An 8767-nucleotide genomic window follows, 5' to 3' on the forward strand; every position below is an offset into this window, starting at 1 on the left:
TGAATGTACAAAGCCTTCTTGATTTTTGGATGGAGCCAGGTAGTGAAGTGGTCCCGCCGCTCATGTACATCCTCCAGCATCTGTTGCAACCGCCTAGCCATACGATGGTCATATATCTTCCTGATGATGAAACCGTGCTCCTTGTCCCATATAAAGTTCAGTTGCACAAAGTAACTTTAAAATTAGTTAATTAAAATATAACTTATTAAACAAAATAGAAGATATAAAGTAGCTAAAAAGGTTTTACTATATTAAGTTCTTACTGCCTACTTCTGGAATCATCGCTCTCTGGTCTCAGAAGGGATCTTCTTGTAGCTTAGCCATGGATCGTTGTACATCGATTTGATGACATTGGTTATCTCCTAAATACATCTGTTATTGTTTGGCACAAACCTGTCAACAATTCACATACAAACTAATATGGCAATATAAATTAAACTTTAGAAGCAAATAACCATAATATATAGAGATTTTGTTAGAAATTTCGGCAATGTTTCACCTATAACTAGAATACGCCACAAACTCTATCCATCAACAATTAACTTAAACGGCACCAAATGTCAACAATCAATGAACAACGTGCAATAATCAAGAAACAACAACCATAAATCCATTAAATCCGCCAAACTAGAATTAATAATCAGACACTGTCAGTAATTCAATAATCAGGATATATCAAACACTTTTAGCAATTCAAACCTACAACTCAAAATCCACTAAAACTAGAATCAACTATCAAGAATCACTAATCACGATATATCAAGCACTTTCAACAATTCAAACCTACAACCCTAAATTCACTAAACTATAATCAATAATGAGACACTTTCAGCATATAGAAGACTTAAAGAATTACTTACGTCACTTCGCCATTAGACCAAATCGTCAATCGTAAGATGGGAAGTGGTGGAGAGGAATCAGCTGGCTCACTTCCATGAGAGAATTCTGGGTGGAGGCGGCATCGTCGCCGTAGACGTAGAGACGTAGTTGGGGTTAGGAACCATGATGAACAACTGGTCTGATGCACCCGCAACCTGTGACGTCACCGGGATAGTCGGAGTAGATCAGAGGATGAGGAGCCAAAAGTCACAAGGGTACCGGTAGAAACCCACCCTCTACCACGACCACGACCACGACCATGTAACACCCTAACCTTTAGCACGTCATGATCGTACCAAAAGTAAGGAGTTACTAACCTGTTCTCCTTATTTACTATTTAATATTGAGCCTTTAGGTCGATATCGCGTTTCAGTTTATAAGAAAATACCAGAAAATAGATTTTAGTAATTAAAATCACATAACAAAAGGTCTCCAAATAACAATAATCACATAATTATTAATAATAAAACTAGTCACATTTTCTGTCTCTCAGCCACATAGTTAATCCTCAGTCAAATGTCAACTCGTAATCACTTTAATACACTCACAAATAAATAGTGCAAGCAAGAGATTCAATTCAATGTACAAGCAAGTCACAACAAGACAAACAATACAATCACAAAGTAATAAAACAAGCAAGCACAATCAAATGCAAATGTGCAAACAACATGATGCATGTCTATCTCTAACGCAGGCCATGAGCTCATGTATCGGTTGCCTACCCGCTTCTGACATTACCCGGGCACAAGTCCCAGATATGGCTTTCCAGATGCATCAGTGTGCTTATAAGTCATACGGAATACACCTTTTCTCAACTAAATAAATCTCAAATAATTTAATTTTCCAAAACCAAATCTTTTAAAATAACTTTTCAAATAAAACCTCAGATTTTTATAAAATTTCGGCAGCACTTCCCCTAAAACTCGGGGTTAGCCACCCTTTTTCGGGTCCCAACTGAACCATTTTTAACCTCTTTTCAATCGAGAAATCAAATACATATTCATCAAATTCAGTCACAAACACAACTCAAACTCATCATTCAATCATTTCAAACAATCATAAATTATTTACAAATACCCACTAGACTTCCACGGCATTCATAGTTTAAAAACAGTTAATTTCAAAACAAAATCCCCTACCTCCGTATGAAATCAAAATCAACAAAAGTTTTGGAAAAACTTTCTGACCGAGCTGCTGAAGAGAAAAAGGTCAAGAATCGTCTATGCCTCCTAGAACTCCAATTGGCCGAATTCAAGAGAAAGGGGAGCTATATTACCGTCAGCTTCCACCGAACAAAAACAACGTCAACACGTAGAGGAGGAAGATACAAACACTTTTACCGGATTAGATTTTTTTTTATTGGAGTTACGGATCTCAAGAAATTGAAGCTAAAAACTCATGGTTTTCATGAAAGTTCACATTCTCTCTCGGCCTTTCTTTCTTCTTTTTTTGCCAAGTTCAATTCGGTGGTGAGAGTAAAAAAATGAAAGTGATAAGGCTGATAGGAATGAATGAATAATTTGTGGTGATTAATGCTTTATTAGGTGTCATTGATTAATAAGATAATTTAAAATAATAGAATAAGTTATAATTAAATTAAATTTTATTTTTAAATTCAAAGCGTAAAATTTAATTTTAAAAATTCGGGTGTTATATCTACGACCACGACCACGGCCACGACCCTAATCTGCAACACCACTAGTTGTCGTCATGTCTGCAAAGAGCGAATCAATTAAAAATGTGCTAAATATATTCACAAAATTGAGCCAAAACTTTTATTAAAAGTTCTTTGAGGCATATTGTCGAACACTTGGTGTGCAAAAATACAAACAATACAAAATAGCACTAACAAATATTCTTTGCAGCACCGGTTCAAAATTCAGCACCAATGACATGAAAAATTAGCAGCATTTCGTAGTGACTCAACAAAGTATCAATCAATCAATCCAAACAAATTAAAATTCAAACTCAAGAAGCTCTTAACAGCATGTTTAACTATGTATTAACTAACACTAATTCTAATCAGAAAATCCTAAATCTAACCTAAATTCAACTAACAGTAGCAAATAAGCATTGATTTTCAAAGATTGAGCTAAAAATTTCATTAAAAGTTCTTTGAGGCATATTGTCGAACACTTGGTGTGCAAAAACACAAACAATACAAAATAGCACTAACAAGCATTTTTTGCAACACCAATTCAAAATTCAGCACCAATGACATGAAAAAATCAACAGCATTTCGTAGTGACTTAACAAAGTATCAATCAATCAACCCAAATAAATTCAAATTCAAATTGAAAAAGCTCTTAACATGTCTAACTATGTATTAACTAACACTAATTCTAATCAGAAAATCCTATTCTAACCTAAACTCAATTAACAGCAACAAATAATCCCAACCGAATCAAATCAGAAAAATTCTAATTCTAACATAAACTAAACTCAATTAACAGCAGCAAATAATCCTAGGCAAATAATTCTAACTTGAGTTGAAGAACAGAGCAAGAACTCAGGAGAGAGGGATGCAATGGCAGTGACCGGCCGCTGCTGCATCTGAACTCGCTAGAACTAGAATGGCTCTGTTCCGATGGTAAATTTGAGCCTAAAGGATGCTCCAATTTCTTTTGTTTCCTTCCAATTATTACTGACGAATTTATTGTCAAAAACGTAAATTCGCCGGTGATTATTTAACCTTACGAATTCGACACTTTTATCGCTAGTAAATCTGCCGCTATTCTGCGACTCTAAATCTGACAATACTCAATTTTTCTTATAGTGATATTTAGATAGAGTATACAAAAAAATTCAAATCGTTAAAATGTACGATTGTTCATCAACATCTTCGTGTTATTTATACCAAAATTGTTTGAAATACCTGTGTCCTCTTATTTTAAACAATTCTTATTTTTTTTTTCGAATATTTTTTGTTTGAGATTGAAAACTAATTTATGCTTACTGTTGCTAAGAATCCCCTTTCATTTCTTTTCCGAGTTATGCCCCTTAGCTTGCTATATTGGATTTATTTAGTGCAATAAAATATTCTTATTATCTTTGTAAAAGAAAAAGAATAATATTAGTTAATTGTATATATATATTTAACATCATGCGTATATTAAAAACAATCTCATTTGGATATACACGTCTAGTAAAAAATAAAATAAAATGATCAGAAAAAAATCTCATTTAAAAAATTATATAAAATTTAATTATTTTAATTTAGTTATAGATATATTTTAATTATATCTATGATATACTTTAATTATTATATTTTTTTCAAAGAGTTCTTTTTTTATTGGTATTGATGTTATTTTAGAAATTAAGAATTCATTTTTAAGAGTATGTATAATAAAATATACGATTATTAATATTATTAAAAATATTAGAAATAATTTATATTCATTTATACACTAAATAAACAAAAAAATTTATAATAATTGAGTATAATTTTCGAACATAATATTTTTTATAATAATTTCTTAGAGTAATTTTTTAACTTAAAAACAAACCACAACTGAAATATCATTGGCATGGTGTAATATATTTTATGTGAATTTTAAATATTTCATTTATTAGATATATTTTAATAAAAATCAAATACAATGACTTTAAATATACACGTCTGCTATATATACAAGCCTTTTTGGCTTACAAGCTATACAAGTTGCTCCAAGTCCAAGAAAAAAACACGCACACCACTCTTTTAGAATCAAGCATCCAACGCACGCACCTTAATCACCCTTCCACAGTACATTCACTCTTCCTCTTCTTCCTCAATCAAAATGCAAATCGTCAAGATTCAAAGGACATTCAAAACAACTACGATTCTGCAGAAACGTTCCAACTCCTCGCCAAGAGTAGAAGAAATCAAGAAGAAAAGATACAAATCTCCATAAAAAATCACCAGAAAAAACAAAGAAACATTATTCAAGATACTGTTTTACTGTTCTTTTAGGTTTTTCTTTTAGATTGTCTCTGCCATGTGCCTCATCCTTAACCAGCAAAACATTAAAAGATTTCAAGAAGAAATATACTGTCTCCCCTGTTTTGGGTGTATTTCTTAAATCCTTTGGGTGTATTTCTGTAATTGTTTGGGTGTATTCTGTAATTCTTTCTATAACTGTTTAGGTGTATTTTTGTAATCGTTTGGGTATATTTACGTAATCATTTTGGTGTATTTCTGAAGTTCCATTATCTTCAAAACGATTTTAAAGCTTGATTTCAGAAACCATGAAAATCGAAAAAAAACGAAGCAAAGAGAGAACGCACGAAGGAAATCCAACAAATTTGGTAAGAAACTCAAAAAAATAAATAAAATCTTTTAAAAAATGGAAGTTATATATTTGCGCTTTAATTGATTTGAATTGATTTAAAAGTCTGTTAAGCAGGCACGTAACATAAACAACGCATTTAATGAGTTTCTTTCTCTTCAAACTTGTAAAACTTGTAAATGCTAAACACTTTGTATGTAGAGATTTTTTCTTAAATATAATGGCTATTAAATGTATTCTTTTTCATGAATTTAATTACTATATTGAATGCATTGCTTGTATATCATTTATTAGCTATATTTAATCTCATCCATTTAAATCAATCTAATGGCTATAAATATATTATCTCATTCTCACAAGATATATTCCTATTCTATTGTGTTTGTATTGTGAAGCAAATTCTTCGCTCTGATTTTTTATAATAAGTGAATGTAGAAAATTTATGTTCTTTTGGTTTACACTAACGAATAACATATTGATTTGCTGGAATTATGAGTGATTTCTACGTAAGCATACCATCATCTCTAATCTATGTGTATTCTAATTTAGATGCAATCTAATGCTATTCATGTTAGTATTATGGATTTTTGGTAACAATTATCAATTATATAGGGAGATACTAGACTGTGGGCATATTCTATCCAAAAAAAATTATAGTCAAAACAGTCAAGAATAATGTTATTGTTAATTGGATATAACACGACCATCACAGAACATAACATTCTTACCTCGCCTATTCAGGAATGGATTCAGAGAGAGGAGTAGTGACTTTAGCCTTTCAAATTTTTAAAAAATTATACTTATATTTGAGATATGCGTTTAAAAAAATAAAAAATATTATGTAATTTAATAATTTTATATGTATTATTTTTTACTATGTGATGGATTTATGTTTCAATTATTTAGTTTACTAATATTTTTCACTTAATCAAATTTATCATACCCTCAAGTCTTTGTATCTTTCAAATTAATTTTTAAGATAAAGTACTATTTTGGTCTCCAATATTTGGGATAAATCATATTTTGGTCCTTAATATTTTAATCGTCCTATTTTTATTCCAAAACGTATAAAATGGCATCAATGTTATCCCACTATCAAATCTTTCACTAACACTTAATGAAATTGATATACTATTAATAATACTTTTGTTAAAACTACGTTTGTTCAACCCCCCTTCTTCCACTTTCACTCTCTCAACAAGTCCAAAACTCATTCTCCTATTCCTTTCTTCCTCTCTTGAAGATGAAGGGTATTTACAAATTTGATTAATTAATATTATTAGTATTATTGACATTATTATTAATATTATTATTAATATTAATAAATGGTTACTAACCGTTTAGTACCATTTGGTTGAAAGGACACAACCTTTTAAGGATTGTGTATGTTCAAAACATTGTGTCTATTGGCTAAAGGGACACAACTTTTTAAGAATTGTGTATGTTCAAAATATTGTATCTATTGACAATAGAAAAGACACAACCATTTGTATATGTAACTAATCATAATTGCTACGTGCAATATGTATAAATAAGTTCTTGTCCACTATTTCAAAAATACAAGTACTAAGTGTATATTTTAATCAACTATTAAGAAATTTTCTTTGTTTAAGAGAGTTGAAAATTTCTTACTATTGCTAATTAAGAAATTATTAGGTTTCATTGTATCCTGGGAGAGTATTGTCATCAATCCTATAGCAACTAAGTGTGGGGACAAATATCTCTCTAAAGAAAGCGATCTAATCGTACCTTGAAACCACTACACAAATATAAGATTTTGTCATCTTCTCATACTGATATACCCAACAATTTTAGGAGATATTTCTTGAAGATGGCACAAGATCAAAACACTACGTTCAAGGTCATGAATCAAGAGTTTGTCAAATTAGATCGCTTTGATGGAACGAACTTCAACCGTTGAAAATACAAGATAATGTTTCTTCTTTCAGTTCTTAATCTTGCATATGTGATTGACCCAAAAACTACACCAATTGCCAATGCCGCTGAAAATTCCACACCGGAAGAGAAAGAAAAGATTATTCAATTGAAAAAGAAACGTGATGAAGATACTTTTGCATGTCGAGGTCATATTCTCAATACTTTATCCGACCGACTCTATGATCTCAACATGTCAATTCAATCACCATTAGAGATTTGGAAATCTTTGGAAGAAAAATACAATACCGAACGACAAGGAACAGATAAGTTTATTATGATGAAATATTTTGAATTTATTATGAATGATACTATGCCTGTCATGGATCAAATTCATGAATTACAAATCCTTGTAAGTAGACTTCGTGATCTACAAGTGGTGATCCCTTAATCATTACAAGTTGGAGCAATTATTTCAAAATTGCCTTCATCTTGGAATAGTTATAGGAAGAAACTTTTACATCTTGGTGAGGACTTCACAATTGAGAAATTACTAAGGCATATACTTATAGAGGAGGAAACTCGAAAACGTGATGCTGTGTAGCTTTCTCAAAGTTCTAAAGTGAATCATATTGGTGAAAATAACACCAATAAGAAGAAAAGAAAGTTCTCTAAAGATTCAAAGCAAGATAAGAAGAGACAAAGAGAGTGTTATCATTGTCATAAGAAAGGACACTATATCAAAGAATATAGACTTCTGAAAAAGGAAGCACCAAAGACCAACTTAGTGGAAGAGAAGGATCAAATTGCTATGGTTGTAGAACAAGTACAAAACATACATATTGGCATGGTTACAGAAGTTAACATAGCAACACAAGAAAAATCACTTGAATGTTGGTTAGATTCAGGGGGCTACTGTTCACGTTTGCAATGATCACAACCAATTCAAAACATATGAAGAATTGAACAATAGAGAGGTCTTAATGGGCAGTGACAACTCAGTCAAAGTTTGTGGTCAAGGAACTGTGGAATTGAATTTTACATCTGGAAAGAAATTAAGTTTAATAAATGTACTTCATATTCCAGATTTGAGAAAAACTTTAGTTTCTGTTAGTCTCTTGTGTAAGAAAGGATTAAAAGTTGTAATGGAATCCGATAAAGTGATCTTGCTTAAGAATGATGTATTCATAGAAAAAGGATATTGTACTGAAGGCATGTTTAAACTTAGTATTAATAAAGTGAATGTTTCATTGTATGTTGTTGATTCTTGTGATTTATGGCATAGTAGATTAGCACACTTAAATTACAAATCAATTGAATATATGCAAAAGAATAACTATATTGATCTTAGTATCAAGGATTTTAATAAGAAATGTGATATTTGCATACAATCCAAAATTACTAAGAAACCTTTTCCTAAAGTTGAAAGAAATACACATTTATTGGAGTTGATTCATAGTGATATTTGTGAACTAAATGGCAATATTACTAGAGGAGGAAAAAGATATTTTATAACTTTTATTGATGATTGTTCTAGATTTACTTATGTGTATTTACTTAGAAATAAAGATAAAGATTTTGAAATGTTTAAGAAATATAAAATGGAAGTAGAAAATATGCATAATAAGAAAATAAAAGTTCTTCGTAGTGATCGAGGTGGAGAATATTTTTCTAACGAATTTGATCACTTTTGTGAATTACATGGTATTGTGCACGAATCTTCCGCTCCATATACTCCGCAACAA

Source organism: Arachis duranensis, chromosome 6 (assembly GCF_000817695.3).
Source record: "Arachis duranensis cultivar V14167 chromosome 6, aradu.V14167.gnm2.J7QH, whole genome shotgun sequence".
Classification (NCBI taxonomy): Eukaryota; Viridiplantae; Streptophyta; class Magnoliopsida; order Fabales; family Fabaceae; genus Arachis; species Arachis duranensis.